The 24,575-nt window shown below is 40.2% G+C and overlaps 1 long non-coding RNA gene across 17 annotated transcripts in view; it reads right to left on the bottom strand.

Annotated features, from left to right (window-relative positions):
• Positions 1-24,575, bottom strand: part of LOC106506547 (uncharacterized) — a 760,340-nt gene that overhangs the window by 367,703 nt on the left and 368,062 nt on the right. For 2 of the 17 annotated variants that reach the window (XR_014830958.1, XR_014830967.1), the window contains 2 exons: positions 16,103-16,193; positions 14,363-14,476 (listed from right to left, as the gene is read on the bottom strand). The exons of 9 other annotated variants lie outside the window; for them this stretch is intronic. This is a non-coding gene — a long non-coding RNA (uncharacterized LOC106506547). Of the gene's footprint in view, positions 1-5,590; positions 6,032-10,249; positions 10,348-14,362; positions 14,493-16,102; positions 16,194-24,575 lie in introns of those variants that run through there. 6 more of the 17 variants (XR_014830969.1, XR_002339520.2, XR_014830966.1 and 3 more) reach the window with 6 other exon arrangements.

The raw sequence follows: 24,575 nt of genomic DNA on the forward strand, positions 1-24,575 counted from the left end.
TAAGAGGCTATGAGCATTTCCCAGAAAAATTCCAATAGTTTCATGCTGTGAAGACAAGGTTATTTGTGTAACTTCCACAGGGGGAAGTGGCTTACCACTTAAATTCACTAATATCAACCTGTCATCTCATTACTATTGATCAGCACTGGATAGCCAAGGGCATATTATGGGGGAGCCGGTTCCTCCAAGATCAGCACTGACCTACACATCCCCTTACCCAGCACCAGGTACTCTCTGAAGGCCCTAGAAAATTCTCCAGCCAATGTTTTTTTCTCCCATTTCCTCCTCTGCTTTGGGAAAGAAAAAAAAATTGAACTACATATACGAATTACAGGAGAAAGATATCTAAAACGTTACTGGGAACTGTCCTACAGGGCATCTTCATTCCGTGTATATATTTACTCTGCAGTGCTGGAAATTTTTGGAAGGGAAGACAGGAGAGAGGAGAAACAATACTAGCCTTGGAGCCTGAAGTCTTGCTTGGAGGCTCCTTGGCACCCTGCCAACAGCACGCTTTCCCCCCAAGATCTCAATCCTCCCACCTACCCCTGTATCATTTTATAATAAGCAGCCTAGAGTGCTGTCATTTAATACACATACACGGGGCTCCCCAGAGCTTGGAAACTCTCTTGCAACTGTCTCCTTGATAGGCATCTAAGAAACAAATGAGGAGAAAGGATGTCTAAGACTCCATTAACATTGTTAGGTTAGAAACGTTGACAATAAGTCGATTCTTTTTGACATGACGGTCCTGGTAATGAAGGGACATTTCTACGTGGCTCTTCCTAATGTAAGATAAGATATGGATGGCCTCCGATTTTTCTGACACATGTCCAGTATATCAAAGGGGCGGGAAGCGGTCTAAGAAAATAGGTTGTTTCAGTGACACATTAATAGGAGCCCTGGTTGGGAGATTAATGATAATGCTACCTTGCACTTGAGTGTTCTGGCAGCTCACCTGGGAATGAAAGCTGGAATTCCTACAAGAGGGGTTAGAAAACCCAGGGGCCTCCACTGAACATCCAGATGGAGTTCCCTCGTTTGCCCATAATCCTAGAAAACCACAGAGAGGAGAGGAATGGCTCACGCTCTGGAATGTCACTTTCCATCTGCCTCTGGCGGGGTTGTGGGTGGGAGTAATTGGATGGGCCTGTTTCTGGCTTGTCGGAAAAAAAAAATGGATCTGCTGGGATTGGTAGCAAGTAGAAATCAGGCTGCTGGGAAAGGGAATGCTGACCCATCTGGGAGGCAACAAAACAGAGAATCAGGAAAGAGTGGTTGAAAGATCAACTTTTTTAGCATCCAGTTCTCTCTCCCCAGACATTAAGGCCTGTTCTATGGAGCTCAAAGGGTCACACTCGGCGATTAAAAATAAAACAAAATAAAACCCAGCCTCTGTGCTCCCAGCTCTCCCTGCCCTGCCCTGCCCTATTTTTTCTCCTTTCCACAGCACTTGCCACCTTTTAACATACCAACATCATCTACTATTACGTCATCTTACGTTTAGCTTGGCTTCATGGCAAGGATTTTTGTTTTGTGCATCCCAAGTGACAGGAACAATGCTGGTATAAAACAGGCACTCAGCAAACACTGCTTGAATAAACGACTGATTCAAGAAAATTGTGAAAAGTCAAGTATTTTCTTTCTCTCCTTTTTGAATACCTCATGGCATAGGGAGTGCAGATACAAGCCACAGCTGTGATACATGCCCCAATGCCAGATCTTTTAACTGTACCAGGCCAGGGATCAAATCTACATCCTGGTTTAGAAATGCTTCCAATCCCATTGTGCTGCAGCGGGAACTCCAGATATATTTCCTTTTTTTTTTTTTTTTTTTTGGTATTTTTAAGGCCGCACCTGCGGCATATGGAAGTTTCCAGGCTAGAGGGCTAGGGGTCAAAGCAGAGGTGCAACTGCCAGCCACACCACAGCCACACAGGATCTCAGCACCATCTATCCTACACCAGAGCTCCAGGTAACTTCAGATCTGTGACATACTGAGTGAGGCCAGGGATCGAATCCACATCCTCATGGATACTAATCAGATTCGTTACCACTGAGCCATGACAGCAATTCACAAATATTTCCATTTTTTCAAAAACCCTATAGGTCAGTTGGTAGAGTATAAGATTGTTTTTAAAAACCTTTGTAAGTCAGAGGTCGCGCTGTGGCTCAGTGGAAACGAATCTGACTAGCATCCATGAGGACACAGGTTCGATCTCTGGCCTTTCTCAGTGGGTTAAGAATCCCGCGTTGCCATGAGCCGTGGTGTAGGTCTCAGATGTGACTCAGATCCTGTGTTGCTGTGGCTACAGCTCCAATTTGACCCCTGGCCTGGCAACCTCTATATGCCACAGGTGCTACACTAAAAACATTAAAATTAAAAAAAAAAAAGAAAGAAAAACTTTGTTAAGGCAATTCAACTTTGACAATTTCACTATGCTGTATGAATGAGAGAATGTATTATTTTTACTATTATTATTACATAAATATACAATCATTTAAAAGAGTCCAAGAAAATAACAAGTACTTTGGAAAAGGTCAGCATTATAAGTAAGGTTACTAAACGCAAAAGATGGATAAGTTTATCCTCAAAAAAGTTGTTTGTTCATTCTCTTGCATTTACACCCCTCGGCAATTATACAGACGGTTGTAGTACTAGTGATAGCAATATCAATCAATACTTATCAAGTCCTGACACTGTCCCAGGCCTGTGGCAAAGCTATTCAGGTGTTATCTCATTTAGTTTCCTTAGCAACATACTAGAGCACCTGCCATAAATATCATTCCTGTTTTACCATTGAGGAAACTCAGTCACCGCCTTATAATCACACAGTTAATATATGGCAACACTGGGCAATACACCCACAATTTTCTGATTCTGGGATGTAACTTTAGGCCCTCACATTATAATGCTTCCTCTCCTTTTTTTTTTTTATTTTTTCCCCAATGCTTATTCACCCTTGTTCTGAAGCCTACACTGGTAAAAGGAAAAATTAAAGAATGGGAAGAATTTTTTTTTTTCCTAGGAATATGGAAAGATGAGAAAATGGATACAGTGCAGAAGACCCAAATACAGACTCTGATCAAATCTTCCCTTTATCCCTGGACCCACAATACGATAGATGCAATTCAGAGATTTGTGTGAACTCAAATATGGTTATTTGACTTGCCCTTTCTTTCATTAGTTTAATCTTCAGGGGTTAAGAAATTGCTTCTTATAGAAAAGCACATCCCACCTGTGATCCGGATTTGTTATTCACCTCCCTTCTCATGCTGGCTCTTGATTCTGTCAGTTACAGCCCCACCTTGAGCCTCACAGGGCAGATGGTGCCAGATGGTTAACTTCTAACAAGTTCTACCATCAAACTGCAGAGCTGCTGCCAAACTATCCGCCTTGGGGCCCTAAGAGTTACTTAAAGATGTCTCAGGTAGCCCCAAGGGATGGGGGAGACGCCATCAGATCAGCTCTGCTTTTATCTACTTCACACCTTGAATTTCTGAACCAAATTTGTTTCTTAGGATTCATCAGCAGTAACAGAAAGACGTGCAGAATCACAAGATAGGAAAAAAGCACCATTTACTGGAAAGAGCCCTGGGCCTGACAGTTAAGGAAATTGAGTCCTGGGGTTCTTCCCTTGCCATGGCCAGGAGGAAATCATTTAATTTCCTTGGACTGTTTCTTTGTAGGCAAAACGAGGGGATTTTGTATTACTATTGGTTAATTCACTGTGACAAACGTGCTATCATAATATCAACCATAGAGGAAACCACGTAGACTATATAGGAACCTCGATAATTTTTGCAACTTCTCTATAAATCTAGAACTGCAGAAATCCTACATGCTTTAAAAAAAATTAAATAGCATTTCTAAAGCCTGTTCCAGGTTTTTCAAACTGCACTTGACACTACCAATCTTTTAAAGAAAGCTGCCTTGGTAAATGATCATATATTGACTTTCAACTATACCTGGAAATTCAGAGGCAAACTGTAATTTCTGAAACTGTTTTAGATACTGGGTTATCTTGTATAATTAAGTTCCTCTGGATCCTCCAGGTATTACCTACATTGGTTATCTTTTGTTGTGGAACCTTGAGTTTCTTCACTCACCCTTATTTCCTTGGTTCTCAGTTTCCATGACTCTGTTAACTACGTATTAAAATAAGTGCATTGTGGGTATGCCTACTAAATTGGTTCACAATATTAACACAATTATGTACAGAGATGATATACACATAGATATGGATATAAACTTAGATAACAGACATAGAGATATGCAAATAGATAATTTTATGTTTACCTTTAGTTTTACTGTCCTCATGTTCTAACCCCTTAAAGTCTGGCTGGTACCAAAAAGGAGCTGTCAATTGAAGACTTGGCCAGTTTTCAAAAACAAAATTTTCCTTATCAATTTTTAGCCTTCAGGTTTGGCCATCATCTCCTTTTTTTATTTCCAAATGTCTCATCAATATATGACTGTATCTTGCTGGTTTCCAATTCTCCATTTAAAAGTCCATATGAAAAAATACTGACATTAATAAACAACTGTAATATATATTGTCATTTTGAGAGCATAGGGTGAAGGGGGAGTGTGCTGATCCCAATGTTTCCTTTCACTGAAGCAAATGGGCAAGTGTTAGCTTCTCAGCAGAGCTTCCTACTCCCATTCCTGACCCCAACTTCCTTAAGGATACTTAATGACAATGCACAGGCTTCTAAAATCCCCCCAGCATAATCAATTTTGTGGGGCTTAGGCCAATCTATAAATTGGGTGTTTGAAACCAAATTGCATAGCTCTCACTGACTAGAGGGGCCCTAATGAAATCGTAGCTACTTGACCTGCTTACTTGAAAGGCCTTTAGAAAAAAGAAAATCCATTAATCAATTTGTTTCTTGAGGCAACTTAGCAACAGGGATCCCGGTGGTAGATTGGGTGCTTTTCCTAATAAGCAAGTTGGATTGAATAGTTAGTGATATCAACTTAATTTAACTTTTAGGTGATTGATCTTCATTGGGAAGATTCAATGAAACCTTCCTACCTATATCTGAAAAAGATACAGATACCATTTTCCCTTTTGGGATATGCTCTGTTTTGTTCATGTCCCAGTAATGTATCTCCAGAAGCCCATTACAACATAGGAAAACTTGTGAAATTCTGCCTGGCATCCAGAACTCTCCTTGGTTAGCAAACCAGGCCGGAATGATTTCCAAGCCCCATGCTTCAAAGATCAATCCACAACTTTATTTAAAAAAAAAATTTCACATCCACTGTAAAACATTCTCCTTTTATCTTCTCCATTACCCAGGGATGTTTCCATTGAGCTTGCATTTATTAGTTCATTCATTCACTTGTTCATCAAATATTTACTGAGCACCTATTATATCCAAGTATTATACTAGGTATTGGGGATACTTTGGAAAATAAAAGTGTCTTGTGGAGCTTGCACTGTACTGGGGAAAATGGATAAGTAACAGGTAAATAAACATAGATCTGTCTTCCATAACTGCCGCACCTAACTGTGGTAAATGTTATTTATTATTAGAAACCAGAAGAATATAACAAAGAGTAATAGGAATGAGTCAATTTAGATTTGATAGGGAACAAGAGAAACTAATATTTATTGAATACTACTCTAAACATTTTCCATGTATTTCCTTATTTAAGCCTCCTAACAATCTTATGAGATAAATATCCTAACACACATTTTCAAAATAAGGAAACTGGTTAACAGAGACGAGACAGAATTTGCCTAAGGTCACACAGGTACCAATTAGCAGATTTAAATTTTGATCCTGGCAGGCCTGCTCCAGAGTCCACTCAGGTAAGACACCATCCTGGAGAAATGTTCCTTATGCTGATGCCTAGAAGCTTGCTCTGAGACACCCACACAGGGAGCAGGGGCAGAGCACTCTCTGAAACTGTAGCAATCGTGCTTGAAGATCCAGAGGCAAAAAAGCAGTTGGCATTCACGAAGGCAGGCAAAGCTGTAGCATCATCAGTAAGAGATGAATTTCCTTTTTTGTAAGCATCCTATAAAAACATGTTTAATATTTCTTTCAACAACAAACATCAGCCTCAAACTAGCGATTCTGATTCTGAAACATCCCTGTTGAAAGTTGTCATAAATGGGCTCATGAAAACACTGATAGGATAATACTGAGCTCCAAATCCAACCCATACATCAAGAGCTTCTCTGTGTGAAAGGGCAGGGTGAGCCCTTTAACCACTGTATTTGGTTCTCTAAGCCTTTCTGTCCATGACACTGAATTAGAACACTGAATGATAGTTCCTTTTATATAACACCATCAGTAAACGTCTGAAAATATTAGGGATAGGACTGCATCTATTTCAATAAAGGGGCAGGGAAGTGGCTAGGGTAGAGAGTCATCGGCCTGAGTGGGGTTTCATATGAAATCATTCTCAAGTTCAAACCCCACACCTAACTGGAGGCTGGAATCATCTGGGAAACTGCCTCGGCTCTCGGTTTCCCTCTGCCAGAGAGAACTGTGTTTATGAACCTATTCAGCTGCTGGGAGTTCCAGTGGGAGATGACTTCACAAGTGTGATATTTAAGAGCAGGAGGAAGGAACGGCCCCATAAGGATGCTGGGCCTCTATTTATTTCACTCCGTATGCCAGGCTCCCAGCCTTCTCGGCTGATTCCCATTTGTCTTTCTCCTGTGGAATATTTCAGATTTACAGTGCCATCTGTTGAGGAGCACAGGCCCAGGACGTCACGGTTCAGCCTGCAGCCCTTCTGCTGCCCAAGGCGGGGAGGCGGCCCCGGAGCACGGCGGCTGGTGCCAGGCTCGTGACTTCCCTGCCTGTGCCAGGCTGAGTGATGGATTAGGGCCCCAACTGGGCCCTCTCCTCTTATTTCTGCATCTGGATTGGTGGTGCAAGAGAGATTTCTGGTCCTCCTTCTTCTGTGCTTTGCATGTGTACCCACACATTCTCTTTCTCTATTTTTTTCTCTCTCTCTTTCTCTCTATGTATCTCTCTCTCTCCCCTCCTTGTTGAAAACAGCCTTCTGGCTTGGATCTGGGCTCCCTGGGCCTCTCCTCTTCAGCACTGTATATTAATTCCTCTATTCTGGCATTTTCGGAAACTGCCTTTGCCAGAGCTGTAGGGGGTGGCTGCTAAACTCTGCGACTCTAAGGAAGAGACTGTTACAAAATTGCTAGGTATCATTCAGACATTGAAGGGCACAATGCTTCGACCATTTGGATGTGGTTTCAGAGGAATTTAGGGTGTATTTGTCCCATTTCACCCAGGAAAGACTCTTTATTTTCAAAGCAAAACTTTCTGTCTGTCTGGAATTGACACATAAAAATGCACCCCAGCTCCTTTTGCACAGCAGGCACCAGTGTGATCAGCAGGCCATGTGCGTGCCCCTGAATTTGCAATCGGGCCATCCTCCAGGATCCTATACTGGAGCAGTAACAGCAACAGACAAAGTGCAGGATTGATGGGCAGGAGCCTGCTCTATCATTCAACTTGCATCACCTCCTGCCTAAACAGCACATTCATCTTTGCAGGGTGCTTTCCCATGCCCAAGCTGCTTCTAATCGGACTCCGTATTAACCCTGGGAAACACACAGGGGTGGGTCTTATCACTCCTATTCTCATTCAGTTGATGGGATTCTAGGACGACACGTGATTTGCCCAAGGTCACACATTATTTGTTTTGGGGATTGTTATTTTTTTTCTTTCCTTTTTTTTTTTTTTTTTTTTTGGTCTTTTGTCTTTTTAGGGCCACACCCGTGGCACATGGAGGTTCAAATCAGAGGTATAGCTGCCAGATCCGAGCAGTGTCTGTAACATACACCACAGCTCAGGGCAATGCCAGATCCTTAACCACTGAGGGGGGGGCCAGGGATTGAACTTGTGTCCTCATAGATACTAGTCAGATTCGTTTCCGCTGAGCCACGATGGGGACTCCTTTTATTTATCTTTTTTTTTTCCCGTGGCACATTTTCCAACTCACAGTCCAGTGTTCTTCCCTTGCTATCAGATTTTTACTCCACATTTCCATTTTTCTTACCCATAAAATAATCATGCTTACACAAGTACTACCCCATACATAACCAAACACTTTTTGGGGTTGCCTTTGGAGGCCTCAGGGCCTCTTGGTTCATTTTTGCACTTTCAACAACTCACATACAGCCCAGTTAGAGTCATGTTGAGTATAGGCCAGCCCAGTTTGCCTTCAACTGTCCATACAGAAGGTGTGTGCTCAACAGCAGTAATGATAATATCAGCCACCACTAAGAATAACAACAAGAGGAGCAGAAGCTAAGGTTTATTAACCCTGTGCAGAGACTCTTCTGCTTTTCATGCACATGAAACACACAGTGACTCTACATGGTGGTAATACCATCTTCTCCATTTTACAGAGAAGAAAACGGAGGCAAGGAGAGGGCAGGAAGCTTGCCCAAGATCATCATTAGTCTGTAGCTTCGTCAGAATCTGAACTCTGACTGCAGAGATCATGCTCCTAGTCCCCTTCACTACCAATTAAGTAAGATTCTCATTCGGACAGAGCCAAGTGGAGGAACCAAGTACTCACTCAACAAAGGAAAGATGTCAAGCACTCTTCCATCATGGTGCTCTGTCCATGCGCGAAATACAAAGAATTTCCCTACTCGAAAACAGGCCCTAAATAATTTTATCTATTATCACTTAAATCAGATAATTTATTCATTATTATTTATTAAAGAAATCCCATGCCTGTAAGTTTTTATGTTTTTTATTTTGGGGTCTTTGGTTGGGTTTTTGTTTTTTTGTTGTTGTTGGGGGGATGTTTTTGCCTATGCAGACCAGTGTTTCTGAATTGCTGTCTTACTCTCTACTTAGACTCCTACCATACGGTCACCTTGCCTGTCGCCCACTGTCATACAATGTATAGCAGCCATGTAGTAACAGACAGACCTCATCAGACAGCCTGTTTACAGGGTTATCTAGGCCCTCAATTTGCATATTCAAGATTACAGCTTTGTTCATCAGCACAAACACCCAACATCACGTGCTTAAAAAGCCATGAGATGTGATCAAAAGTCAATGGACCAGAAAAAGCAAATATGGCAATACATGTTGCTCATTCTATGAAAAAAAGATTTTTAGATGTAACAATCACCAATTTATTTCAGTGGCAGCAGAGATTCACCCTTCTCTTTCTTGGCTTAACAGAGCCCACTACATGAACGCCCAGCTCAGACATATGTGGCTATGTGTGAGAACACCAAGCCACGGTGTAACAAAGAGATTAAGAGGGCACCCAAACTTGGCTCAACAGAAAACCATTCAAAATTCCTAAAGAGTCACTGAAAAATGCAAATAAACTAATCATTAGCCTAATCCTAAATTTAATAGGTTTTCTCCAACTATATACTTTATACATTTTTGCTAAGTGGTGAATTTATACCATTTTTTGTTCTTTATTGAGTAATGAAGATATAATTCAAGCCAACTGCTATGAGAATATTGGGGGAAAGCATTGAAAAAAAATGTGAAGTATCATGTTCAGATCTTTGCAAAATCTCAATTTTTCAATTTGTTTCTTCTTAATGTGAAAAAGCTAAGGCATAAAAAGGTAAATAGAGCTTATGTTATTTTTTTTACCTTATTCAACTTGATATACTAAATCTCGTTGAGGAAAAAAACAATAATTCTAAGGATAGATCTTCCAGAGAAGTATTTACAGTGATTCTAAGATAAGGAAGATAAAGTATCCTTCTAAAATGAGTAAAGAAAGAAATCAGTGCCAACCAACTCCTAGGAGACTGAATTCCAAACACAATATAGATTTGTGATCCCACACATCAGGCTCAACTTGCCAATTATCAAGAAAAGGGGGATTGGAAAGATTTATCATTAAGCAAGGTGGCTCAAAATCTAATTTTGATTACTTGTACATAAATGCATTGGCAAGCTGTGGATTAAATTTCCTTTAACATACAACCTAGGTTAAGAAAAACTACATAAAGGAGATTAGAAGGGAAAATGTGTCTTAATAAATGTTCGAGTCAAAAGTGTCTTGGATATTTAAAAACTGAAAACATTGCCAAAAATTTACCAACCCCAAACAGATTCTGTTCCTCCAAATACCTGAAAGGAAAGAAGAGAAGAAAAAGAAAGAGAAAGAGAGGAGCAAAGAGAGAAGAAGAGAGAGGGGGAGAGAGGGAAGGCAGGGAGGAAGGAAGGAAGGAACAGAGAAGGAAAGAAACTTAGAGCTCCACTAAAATCCTACCTTGGATTATGAGAGCAAAGGAATCTTGACACAGTGTATTGTTTTTCTCTGTCATCACGCAGATCTGTATTTCAAGCTAGGATCCAGCATATTGTTTCCATTGAGTGGGATTAGTGAAATTTGTTTCCAGGAAAACTTTAAAACTAGTCCCAAGTTTAAGTCTCCATTGGTTAGGTCATAAAGAACAACAATCAATTCCAAAGTCTGATGGCTGTTCATGGTGTCATTTGCTGCTTCACATCTGTTTAACTCGGAAGTGACATTCCCAATTGAGTGTGTTTTCGGCAAGTTCCCCATGAAATTACTTCAGTTTTATGTTAGCGATCATGGTGTTACATTTCATATAGAGCTAAAACAAATACTTTCAAGTAGTTTCCATTCTGATATTTTCACAAATACGGAAGAAAAAGAAATTGGAGCAGTGAGGGGGGAGCGTAGGAAGAGAGATGAGTGAGTACACATCCTATCTTTGAAGGAAATACAGCCAAAAGTAGCAAGAATTATTTTGAAGCTGTAAAAGTTCTGGACAGATTCTCTTTACAGATTATTATAGCATAAAGTGTTATTGTTCTTTTACAGGGACTGGCTCATTATACCCTCTCCTATACATGGTCTGGCTGTTATGTTCCAGAAGTCCTCAGTTCCACAGCTTCCCTGACCAATCAGGGCAGATGCTGTAATTCTTTGCTGCTTTCCTATAGACAAAGGTAGGACTCTCAGCCTTTCACCAACAGATGGGAGGCTTGTATTCACTTATAGGTATTATCATTCTGCTCAACAGTGAATTGATTCTTACCCCACTCCTGGGATGGTGGACATTCTGGGTCAGAGGTAAAAGCAAGTGTTTCTAGAGACACAAGAGAAGGGCGGGGGAGTTTAATCTCAGTCCTTCTGATTTAGAGTCCTGGGGTAAATGCTGCTGTAACAAGGCTCCATACCAACAACAGGATGACATAAGCTCTTCCATTTCTAACCCAGTTACCCACCAGAACCCAAAGCATCCTGAAGCTCATGATGTATAAATTTAATTTCTCTTTTATGGCCAGAGCAGTATTTTCCATGATTTATAAATCATTTGGTCGGTGATTTCTTTGAAATCTTTGCCTCATTTATGCTCTTGACCTCTTGACCTCCTGATACATTTATTTATGCCAGAGATCTCCCTGCAATGGTGCACTTTAATGTCATTTGCTTGAGACTGGGTGGCTGAGAGGCAAAGAAACAAAGACAAACGTTCAGGAGGTTTGTGACGCAAAAATGTGTGTTTAAAAAGAAGGATAAACAAGGGAAAATGTGAACCCTTAAAATATATTATTCCTGCAATATTGATTTAATGCAGGAACCCTCTATTTATTGAATACTTTATGGGTATCTGATTATATGGCAGTTGATGGGGCAATGAGAGAATACTGATCCTCACAGCAAAAATATTTGCTGTAAATGTCATGACATGCCTTGTCTATAATATGATTCTTTCCAGATGGTTATTTTTCAAGTTTCAGAAACAGAAAAATATGCCTTAAGACAAGTATACATGAAAATGATGTCTTTCTCCTTTGTCTCTTTTTGATTTTCATTTATTAATACTCTGCCATTTACCATGAAGCAATGTGCTAAAGAAATCTGGTCAGAATGACATCTGATTAATTGGGCAGGGCACTTCCTACATAGCTCTTTGCTGATAACCCAGCTGTCCAAGAACCATTTCATTATAAGAGATGCAGAGGCAGGCGACAGTCACAAAACCACTGGGAAGCTGGGTCTGTTCTAACAGATTGGCACAATTTTTATCACTGATGCTCAGAACCTACAGGGCTTGCATAGCCCAAAGCCAAGGACAGGCTCTGCCTCTTGGGACAGCCTGTATTCCTCTATGCCACTTACTCATTATTGAAACATCATGAAAAAAAATGGCTTCTCTTCAACACCCCCAATCATTTACCTGATGCAAAAGTTATTCTGGTTTTATACCTAGTGAGACTCACATGTAAGCACACACAAATACATAAATATAGTCCAACAGACATAGTCTAGAGGTAAAATATAAGATTCTATTAGCCATTACAGCTCATTTTAACAATGCACTAATATTAAACAACCAATGTTCTATGTTTTAGAAGGCTAAGTGTTTTATTTATCTCCTAAGGCTGCTCTGTTTTACCAAGAGGTATGTCATTTGCACATTAAAATAACATAAATTCAACTACTGCGTATGAGCTTGGAAAAAAAAAAAATGAGAGGGAGAGAAATAACAATGTAAACTGTGTGATTTTTGTCCTCATTCCACTTAAAAGACACACATATCACAGTGACTGTGAATTAGGCAACCTGAATTAGTGGTTTCCTCCCCTGGCTTTGTTTTCCTCCTGTCTCTCACTTCATGAGCCAGATTCAAGGATAAAGCTGACTATCATTTTTTCTCACCATATATGCTGATGCTACACATGAATGCTTTAATAAGGTTTATTGCAGCCCATGAGACAACTAGGAATCCTATGTGAACAGGCAGAATGAAAAACACTAAGAAAAATCAAGTAACACATCAGAGAGGAAAACATCCAAAGGCAAAACGGAGGTACCAAATAGCAATCCAGTTTGAGCGATCAGAAATACCAAGGTCAAAGTTGGTGGAAGGTGATAAAATGTTAGCACCAGTTTATTTCAGTGGTGGCTATTTACCTCTTCATATTACAACTTGTCTGCAATAATCATGAGTTAGTTTCATCATGAGAAGGAAACAAACTATTAAGTCACTACCGTGAAAATGAAAGAGCTTAAAAAAAGGGTAGAGGTTAACATAATGAAGCCTGGATCTGCAGAGTCCAAGAGCTGGGACGTCACCAGAACAGGTACTGGGAAGCTCAAGTTCATTTTCCTCTAACTTCTCTGGGCGATCCTGGCTTAGAACAGAGGGTCTGGAGTCAGAGAGCCTGAAGGTCAAATTCTGACTCAACCACCTTTAGCTTGTGGACCTCTCTGAGAAATGGTGTGTTGGTTAACACTGAACAACCAGCTCTAGTTAGAGATGATGTACTTTGTACCATTTGCCAATTTCCACAAATACAAATATTCCCAGTGTCGTCAAGTTCAAGCTCCAATCTGGGGTCACCTGGATCACAAAATTCCCAAAAATTTAACAAAGGACTTCCCCAGGCTAGTGTAAGACAGCCCTGCATACCACTATCTCTGAGCTTCTGAGCTTCAGATTTCTCCTCTACAAGATGAGAATGTTCATGATACCTAAGACCCTATTCATAGGTATATTGTCACAGTTGAAGGATCAGACGCACGGAGAATGCTCAGCAGATGGTCAGGCTCAAGAGAAGTATTTAAATGTGCAGAAGATCAGAAATGAAGGCATTTGCTCCTATGTGTCTAAATTACCTCTGCAAAAACATACATAAGAAACTGGTAAATAATCATTGCCAAAGAGGCAAGGAGCAATAAGGAGGAGAGTTCTCAATGTTTACCTTTGGTAGTTTCAAATTTAGAACCATGAACATGTGTTCCATATACTAAAAATAAGACTAAAATCCTTTTACAAGAGTAGGAATTAGGTAAATTTTAGCTCTTAAGCCTGGCTGCTTTCACCAACCAATACACTCCCCTGCTGAGACTGGCAAAACTGTACAAATGGACTCAGTAAAAATTAAAATACAAGAAACTCCCACCTGGGACATGAAAAAATTCAATTAGTAGGTTTATGTGAAAGAGATCATGGCCAATGACACACCTCCAGTTTTCACATCAGACATTAGTTGACCCAGTTGATGTCAGGTTTTAACCCGTTGTTGTACAGAGACTGTTTATAGATGGCAGAGTCACAATAATCAATAATCACATGACGATGCCACCTTAATTTATTGGAAAAACAATACTCTAACTATAGAAAGTAAATAATGGAAATAATTATCTAGAAGTCCCTCATTCTTTTTCTTTTTTTCCCTATTTCCCATCCCTTTCTTTCTTCATGTTTACAAACGTGTTTGCCTGTTGCTTGCCTGCCAGGTCTTAGGGGTCTCCCTTTCGAAGTGCCCTCCCCTTCTGCATCTGGGAGAAGAGGGGAGAGGCAAGGGTTGGAAAGGGAAGGCAGCAGTTACATCACTACATTACCTTGACTTTCATAGCAGCCTGCTTCTGCCGCAGTTCCAGGGTCCTGGGTCTGGGCTTCAACACCCTAGCCTCAAAGGGAGAGCAGATGTGAGCCTCTTGTCTTATCTGAAGCCCCTGAAGTGAAAGAAGCCTTTCTCTTGATTCTCCATGGCAGTACTGCAACTAGGCTCCAGCTTTAATAAAACTTTATGTATAATTCAAGAATAGAAGGAAACTACAACCCAGAAAAACTTACCTTTAGATCTAGCATGACGCCCACATGCTTCCTCTAGGGGCCCCTTATATAATGACCACCAGCCCTGCCTGAACTAGCCAAACCTATCCCCTCTTGCTTACACTCCAGGTCTCATGGCCTTGCCTCCCAAGGAGAAGAGAAGTGAATCCTCATCCCAGGTCATCATCTCTATTCCCAATGGAGTGACTCTTTCGCCAAGATGATCAACAGTGGTAACCCATTCCTTTTACAGGGCAGACCCCACCCTCATTTACATGGGGCCCCATGCTTTGGTCCCAGCACGAAGTCAATAGAAGAAAACAATAACCCAGAAATAGAGCACTTCTCAAAGTCTGCATGACCAGATCTCATGGATCACTCAGTCTTGCCCCCACCCTCAGCCCAGGATGATACTTCCCCCACATGAAATAAAGACCCTGTCTGCTTATCCTTCTGGAAATCACTTCCCTAGGAGATAGTAGCTCAAATAATCATCTGCAGGCCACCCCAGATACTGGGGACCACAGTTAGGACACAGTGAGCCCTCAGCCCGTGCAAATAAAATATGGGATGCTCTGCTCATACATAGGCAACCAAAGTCCATGACAAGAGCATGTGGTTTCTCCATCCAAGGTGTCTCTATGGTTTCACAAGTCTCCCAGGTAACAGTTGGAATCTGGCTTTACATTTCAGTACCATAAAGACAATTCACTGAATTTCCTAGAACATAGAACTAGTCTGACTCAGAAGTTCAGAAAGCTGACTTTCTTATGAGACAGAAAATCTTTGCTGCTCTTAAATGACAGGATTTTTTTTTTTCAGCTTCTCCTTGTAAATGTTTCAAAATCTTCAGACACATTTTCAGTTAGGTGAAACTGTTACATTCACATAATTTTGACATAGATATGAACATACTGCAGATAAAATATTGTATTTAACCTTTCTTTACTTGATATAATGCATATGAATTTTTATGTCTCATCTGTGTTGTTTAGAATTAGAATGATGTGAGTGTTGTAATATTAGTTATATAAAACTAGAAGAAAGCAGACTCTCCAAGTGGAAAGGGTGGAAGCCAGTATGATCCTAGGCTAACTGTTAAGTGTAGAAGTTATTATTAGATCTTGTCTCCTCCCTTCTGAAACTCCATGTGAAAAGGATCCTGTCCCTAGCATTTGGCATAATGCCTAGAATAAAGCAAGTACTCAGTAAGTCTTTATTAGATAAATGAGTAATTGAATAGATAAGTGAATGAATACTCTTCCCCTCTACAAGGACCACTCTGACTTGTCTTCATGGCAGCATCTCCTACCCTGGACCCATCTAAGCAATCCTTTTCATCAATACAGCCCCTTTCTTTGTCCCATGTAACTTGAAGCTATTGCCTAATCAAAGAAAAACTTACAACTCCTCATCTTAGAAAATACAGTGGATCCCAAAGTAGGTCTTTCATTAAATAGGTCAATGCCTTTTAAATAATCAGTGGCTTCCTTGACCTGGGAAATCAGGACTAGCAGCATACTTACAGTCAAAGTTGCTCCAGGTCTGTGTTTTGCATTTTCTATTCTCTATGCTCTTGTTCTATAGTCCCCTGGTTTCTCAGGAGAGACGTTTTGCCTAAATAATAAAGAGGGGCATTAAAGCCTCACCAAAAGCCCCAAAAGAATGTGCCTTAAAAATGTGGTATTCAAAATAGTCAGGACAGGGAAACAGCTTAAATGTCCATTGACAGATTGAATGGATTTAGAAGACATGGTATATATGTGTGTATATACACACACATACACTACATCACACATACACAGACACACAGTGGAATACTCCTCAGCCATAAAAAAAGGACAAAACAATGCCATTTGCAGCAACACAGATGCAACTCGAGATTCTCATACTAAATAAAGTCAGAAAAAGAAGGACAAATACCCTATGTATCACTTTTATGTGGAATCTAAAATATGGCAAAAATGATCCCAACTACACAACAGAAAGAGACTCACCGACAAGGAGAACAGACTGTGGCTGACAAGGGGAAGAGGGAAGAAGTGGGATGAATGGGGAGTTTGGGGTTGGTAGATGTAAACGACTGCATTTAGAACGGAAAAGCAATGAGGTCCCATTGTACAGCTCAGGGAAATATATCTCATCTCTTGGGGTAGAAAATGAGGGAAGATAGTATGAAAAAAAGAATGTATATATGTATGACTGGGTCACTATACTGTGCAGCAGAAATCAACACTACAAATCAATTATGCTCTAAAAAAAAAAACAAAAAACAGATAATATTGCAAAAAAAAAAAATGCAGTAGTTTGAAGCATAAACTTTGGAGTCCAAAGGAGCTTGGATCAATTATCTAGAGAGCAAGTCCCATGGTTCTCAAATAAATAGAAATAAACAATATAATATGTGCAAAGTACAAGTACTGCCTGGCATACACTAAGAACCCAATACATGTTAGCTTTTTTAAAAATATAATAATGTAGGCCAAGCAGTAAATTAGAGGCAATGATTTCAGGCATTAAAGTAAAATGCCAAAGAAGCTTTTTAGGGGACAGACACAGGTTTTGCCACAGTTCAAACCATGTAATTTACATCAGGGTTGTCCAAGATTCTACGTCCTAACACCATTCTCCCCTCCCATGCCTATGATAGACATCACTAATCTAACTGAGATTTGGCCTCAGTCATCTTCTCAAAGCTGAATCTACCAATCAGCATTATCACAGGAAAGAAAATCGATTTGCTATTCCCTATTTAGTTGGTTCCCTCCTTCACCTATGCTAACATAAGCCCAAGAAAGAACATTATTTAATCAGACAGTTTGTAATTTTTTTTCAAGTAAGGCATTAGGCCCAACTATTAAGTTGTAAGCCTCCACTCACCTTAGGGCATAAAATCACTGAGAGCTAACAAACTCATGTTTTTATCACCAACGGAGAACTTTAATCCTTTATACTGAAGACAGTCCTCAATGAATAACTGTTGGATTTCATGCTGTTTCAAACCCTGTAACTGGCATTTACAAATTCACCCGTGTTCAAACTTAGCTCTCTCTGTTTGTCTTTCTCTTCACTACTTCTCTAGATGATCTCTTTGATTGCCATTAGCTAACTTCCCAAATGAAGACTAAGTTTCAGGAACTGCCTATATTTTCAGTATTGGATCCTTTTAAGAACAGCCTGACATTTTATTAGACTATTCACTCTCCCACTATGGGGAACAACTGAAATAATATGCCAATCGTTCTTGAACAATAATAACAGCAAATTAGCTCGAATTACAGAACAATAAGTGTTTTAAAGGACTCTTTTTTATTGATTTAACTCTTTTGAGGTCACAACTCAAGGTCTTTTCTCCAGCTTATAAAGGAACCATTTAGCTGAGCTTGTGTTTTCTTTTTCAACTTTATGCCAAACAAATACCTGGTCCTAAGGCAAGATAGCAAGGGACAAGATGATAAACATAGTTTCCCAAATTCTCTCTCAGAACTTCCATCCTACCTCTGGATCCTGGCATGCCAAGGCATGTGTTGGTACATCACAGCTGTGTTTATACAAGCCAAGTGAACTGGGAAGCTACACATCAGCCAGTGAAACTGATCCAGTCTGGCTAATTGGGGCCCCTAACTTATCTTTCCTCACTAATGTTTATCTTGGGGGAAGTCTGAACACTCCTGAAAACTGCTGTAATTATATTATCCCTATAAACATAGCCTAGGCGACCTGTTTCAAACATAGTTTAAGACTAATCAGTTTATTTCATACCAGCAGCAGGGATTATGAGAGAATCCTGATTAATCAAATCTGGAATGGGAGTTCCTCATTTCACTTGAACAACTAAATCAAATGCAAACCAATGGTTCACACAAGGGGCAGCAGAGTGAGACCAGGGTTCAAATCCCATGAGATTGTGAACAATTTACTCTGCCACTTTAACCCCCACTTTCTCATATGTATAAAATGGTATTATAGCTCTATCTTGTAGGCTGGCTGTGAAAATTAAATGAGATAATGCATTAATCATTTAGTGTCTGATATGATAATAAATAATGGCAAGAACTGTTGATTTTGTTACTGTTATTTTCTTTCTTCTCACCTCAGTTTCTTTAATTGGGTGAGAAGATAACACATGTCAAGTTCAAACTAGTTGTAATGGACAACTGGGCAGAGTTCAACTCTTGGGACAGTATGGTTTCTTACTTGGGGCTTTATGAGTATTCTCTTCTCAAAACACAAGAAAAAAAATTAAAATGCTTAAATATTTCCAGGCAATGCTTCAGTGTATCTGCTGCATCCTGCCATCGCTGGTAAGTGAACCATGCAACACGCATTCCGAATAAAACTGGGGGAACTGTGCTGGCTTTGATGAATGCAATCCTGTGCTTTAGCAACCCCATGTAACAGGCCAACAAATTATGCTCCCTCTTCCCCTCTGTGCCTTGCACAGCCCCAGGAGGATTGCACTGTCGCCAGCTGAAAATCCCCAGAGTGGCTGGCTGGGAAGCAAGGAAAATGGCATAGCAAGGGACAGCAAAAATATTGATTGGAGGGCCACCTCTCTAATTAAGGAAACACTAGGTTTGTGATTCTGAGGGGCTTACAGCACCAATTTCTCAAATCAACCTGATGTGCTCGCTTTTCTGTATGATGTCCCCTGAGGTCCTACCAAAGGCTTTGTAGTCAGTGTAAGAGAAACAAGCCCTGCAACTGCACCAGGGAAGCTTTCCGTTTTAACTTCTGAGGATGGATGATATACTGAGACTCAGTGCTTCAAACTGCTGTTCCCAAGGCCCAGGCAGCACAAGCTTGAATGAAAGGGCAGCACCAAGGTCTACCTAGGATGGGCCTCTACTTTGCCTGCTGTCCCACTAGAGGAAGACCATCAACTTCCGAACTGAAAGAAAAATGGGGTGATTACAGCCTAGGACTTAAGAGCAGAAAGATAGAGCTTAACAGCATAGTCTCTGAAGTCCAAGGGTAACTAGTTACAGTGCCAGCTGTTCTACTTGCTAGCAAGTTTCTTTCTTTTTCTTTCTTTTTTTTTTTTTTAATGCAACTGCATCATATGGAAGTTCTCAGACTAAGGGTCAAATCAGAACTGCAGCTGCAGGCCTAGGCCATAGCCAAGGCACTGGATCCAAGATGCATCTGTGACCTATGCCACAGCTTGCAGCAACTCTAGATCCTCAACCCACTGAGGCCAAGGATCAAACCCACATCCTCAAGGACAATATGCTGGGTTCTTAACTCGCTGAAACACAATGGAAACTCCAACTAGCCAGTTTCTTAAAACACTCTGCTCTCCACTGTCCTCATATACTAAGATACAATAATAGTATCTGCTTAAAATTGGGCTCTTGAGAATTTAATGATCTAATTCACTAAAATGCTTATACAATTGTCTAGCAAATACTGACTGCTTTAATATGTTAGCTGATAACTCATGATTCAGCAAGAGTATAAAAGTTCTCTAATGAGATAAATCATGAGCTTAGTCTAGCTAAAATAGAGAATTAAATTGCTAAAGAATTAGAAATGAAGTTTATCTGCCTTACAATTATATAATATCATGGCCAAGAAGTCTGAAAATACCCTAAACCTATTCCAAACTACAAGCATTCTCCCAAATGAGAGCTCAGAGGTTATATATGAGCAAGGAATAACGGCAGATGGAAGCCAAAGTAACACTATTAGCAGAGGCATTGGACTGGACCATGTGGAACACTGTTTTTGCCTAGTTAGACAATTAATCGATCACACCTGCCAGTTCCAAAAGGAATAAACCCAGACATCCACAGATTACAAAAGAGCATGTTTGCTTGCATTGCTCAGCATCAAACTGGCCTGGGCTGTGGTCTGTGCAATAGCCACTGGTATAACTGCCGCGTGGTAGAAGAAAGAGCAAGGAGGTAAATCAGATTGCTCTTGAGGCAAAGATACTAGCCACGCCACTATTTTGGCTACATGGAATGAAGAAGTAGAAAAAAGGCAAGAGAGAGAGACAAAGAGACAGAGAGGGAGGCAAATACAGACGGATCATTTGACAGAAGACTTACAATCCCAGGGAGAGAATTACCTGGAAATTGAGAGAGAGGATTCTCCACTGGAATGTGATCTTTGCCTACATCACTAAGTACACAGTGACTCAACCCTACATTAATGCTCTCGGTCCAGTCATTGTGCTTGATCTTCACCAAGCCTAACTGGAGGGAACATAAAAAAATAAAAAAGGCCTATAAGGAATGACTGGCCAACGGGGACCTGCTATATAGCACAGGGTTCTCTCCTCAATATTATGTAATAATTTATATGGGAAAAGAACCTGTAAAAGAATGGATGTATTTGTATAACAATCACTTTGCTGTACAGCAAAAATTATCATGACATTGTAAACCAATTATACTTCAATAAAACTTTAAAAAATGAAAAAAAAATAGGTAAAAGGAGTTCCCACGGTGGTACAGCAGAAACGAATCCAACTAGGAACCATTAGGTTGCAGGTTTGATCCTTGGCCTCACTCAGTGGGTTAAGGATCCAGCGTTGCTGTGAGCTGTAGTGTAGGATGCAGGTGTAGCTCAGATCTGGTGTTGCTGTGGCTGTGGTGTAAGCCGGCAGCTGTAGTTCCAGTTGGACCCCTAGCCTGGGAACCTCCATATGCCACAGATGTGGCCCAAAAAGCAAAAAATAAAAAATGAAAAATGAAAAAAAATAGGCCTGAGCATACTCAACAGAGTCAGGGAGCTCTAGTAAAGAGTTCACTGAAGGAGTTCCCGTCGTGGCGCAGTGGTTAACGAATCCGACTAGGAACCGTGAGGTTGCGGGTTCGGTCCCTGCCCTTGCTCAGTGGGTTAAGGATCCGGCGTTGCCGTGAGCTGTGGTGTAGGTTGCAGACGCGGCTCGGATCCTGCGTTGCTGTGGCTCTGGCGTAGGCCCGTGGCTACAGCTCCGATTGGACTCCTAGCCTAGGAACCTCCATATGCCGCAGGAGCAGCCCAAGAAAGAGCAAAAAGACAAAAAAAAAAAAAAAAAAAAAAAAAAAAAAGAGTTCACTGGAATAGAAGCCAAAAAAAAAAAAAAAATCAGTATGATTTCACTTTATTTGGAAGCATTTGGTTATTACTATATCAAGCCACACACACTCAATCAGGGTTTCTCAGTGTTGACACTATTGATATTTTCTGCTAGATTCTTTATGGTGTGGGGCTGTTCTGTCCACTGGAGGATGTTTAGCAACATCCCTGACTTATATTCAACACATGTCAGTGGTAGCCGTCACCCTCCACCCCGGTTGTGACAACCAAGACATCTCCAAACATTGTCAAATGTTTCCTGGGGGAAAAACTGCCTCCTAGTTGAGAACCACTCCATCAAGATTATGCTGTTATTATGCTGTTATGACAATCGCCAAATCACAACCAATGACCTTTACTTCTTGCTCATGTCACAAGTCCATCAGACATACACTGAAGGTTCTGCTCTAGGATCAGCTAGCTGAGGAGCCACTGTCTGGAGCACTGCTCTTCAGCATGGCAGAGGAAAACAAAAAGTTTTGTAAATCATGTACTAACAACCGTGGCTTCCACCTAAAACTGACTCATAATCCTTCCACTCACATTTCATCAGCCAAAGCAGATCACATGACTACACATAGCTTCAAGGGCTAGAGAAATGCCATCCCATTTTGCCTAGAAGCAGAAATACTTGGTGAACACCACTAAAGACAACTACAGCTAGCATTTGAAAAAGTTCAAAACTTCCTCCTACATTAATTTATCTTCACTAGTCTCCTCTATTTTATTTTTATTGTTATTGTTTTTCTACCTTGAGATGTTTGCTTACTAATTTTTAGCCTTTCTTCTTTCCTATTATAAGCAAATAAAGCTTTGAATTTGCCTCTACATTCCCAGACTAGGGGTCCAGTTGGAGCCATAGGCACCAGCCACAGCCACAGCCACGTTCGATTTGAGCCATGTCTGAGATATACACCACAGCTCATGGCAATGTGAGATACTTAACCCAATGAGTGAGGCCAGGGATTGAACCCATGTCCTCATGGTTACTAGTCGGGTTCATTACCACTGAGCCACAATAGGAAATCCTAGCACCTCCATTCTTATATTCCACAAATTTTAATGTCATGTTTTGTTATTGTTGAGATTCAAGAATTTTCTTGGAGTTAATAGGTACAAACTATTGCCTTTGGAATGGATTAGCAGTGAGATCCTGCTGTGTAGCACTGGGAACTATGTCTAGTCACTTATGACGGAGCATAACAATGTGAGAAAAACAGAATGTGTACATGTATGTGTAACTGGGTCACCATGCTGTACAGTAGAAAAAAAATAATGTATTGGGGAAATAAAAAAAAAAGAATTTTCTAATTTCCACTAAAATTTATCTTTGACACATGAGTCAAAGGCTCTCTATTTAAAGTACTTTGGTGGGGGGGAATTCATTTTATCTCTTAGTATGGAAAGAGAATAGTCTGTATGAATCAGAATTCATATGACACTGATTATTTTTTTGATGCTCACTTTTTCTAGGTTTGTTGAGACTTGCTTTATGGCGTAAGAATCAATTTTCCTAATTCTTATACATATCCTGTTCATTGTTAGTTGATAGTACCATATGTGATACTTAGATCAATGCTATTAATTGTATTATTCAAGTATTTCTTCTTATTGATATTTTGTCTGTTTAATTTGTCAATTTTTGAGAAAGAGACGTTCATATTAAAAGTTCATTCTATGATGTTTATTTGTCAGCTTCTCTTTGCAGTTCTTTCGGTTTTTACTTATATATAATTTGAAGGTACACACAAATTTAAGAGTATTATCTGTCTCTGATGAGTTGAAACATTTTCATCTAAATGGGAACCCTCTTTAGCTTCAATAATGCTTTTTCCTTAAAACTTATTCTGTCAAATATTAATTAATATAACTATACAATCTTTATTTTGGTCGCCTGGCACATTTTCTCTCTCTCTCTCTCTTTTTTTTTTTTTTTTTTTTGTCTTTTTGCCTTTTCTAGGGCCGCTCTTGCAGCATATGGAAGTTCCCAGGCTAGGGGTCCAATCGGAGCTGTAGCCACGGGCCTATACCACAGCCACAGCAACACAGGATCCAAGCCACATCTGCAACCTACACCACAGCTCATGGCAACACTGGATCCTTAACCCACAGAGAAAGGCCAGGGATCAAACCCACAACCTCATGGTTCCTAGTCGGATTTGTTAACCACTGTGCCACGACAGGAACTCCCTATCCTTTTATCTTTAAACCTTTCTCTGTCCTTGTAATTTTAGATCAATCTCTTAATCACCACGGAGCTGGGTTTTGCTTCGTATTTAGTCATGTTTCTCCTTCATCAAGCCCTAAAACATCTCTCCTTTAAACAGACCATTTTCCCCATTTATAAACTATTACAATTACATTTGGATTTATCTCTGCTATCTTAGTTTGTGTTTTCTATTTGTCCTATTTGCATATGTATGGGTTTCCTTTTTCCTCCTTTCTTGCCTGTTTATCTCACTCTATTTTTTGTTTCTGAGATTATTTTCCTCCCTTCTCAAGTCTACCCTTTAGAAGTGATTTTGTCAGGAATTGTTCGAGCTTATGAACCTCAGCTTTGTTTGTCTGCAAGTTTCTTTTTTCAACTATTCTTGAATGATAGTTTTATTGGATATATAACTCTAGGTTGACAGATTTCTCCTATTAATTTTTGAAGTATCATTTTGTATTCCACTGCTACTATTGAAATTTAGTCCTCATTGTTTATCTTTCACTTCTAACTAAATATATAGGTAATCTGGGGATAGGGTTTTTTCTTTCTATTTGCTTTTAAAATTTCTTTGTTTGCAGCATTCCATGGTAGCTCAGTGGGTTAAGGATCCAGCATTATCATTGCTATGGCTTGGGTCACTGCCATGGCACACGTTTGATCCCTGATGACTGAACTTTCACATGCCATGGATGTGGCCAAAAAAAAATATTTCTTTGTTT

Source organism: Sus scrofa, chromosome 16 (genome assembly GCF_054392235.1).
Source record: "Sus scrofa isolate SSC_HxYL_T2T_F1_AM1 chromosome 16, Sscrofa_HxYL_maternal_Yorkshire_Landrace_v2.0, whole genome shotgun sequence".
Taxonomy (NCBI): Eukaryota; Metazoa; Chordata; class Mammalia; order Artiodactyla; family Suidae; genus Sus; species Sus scrofa.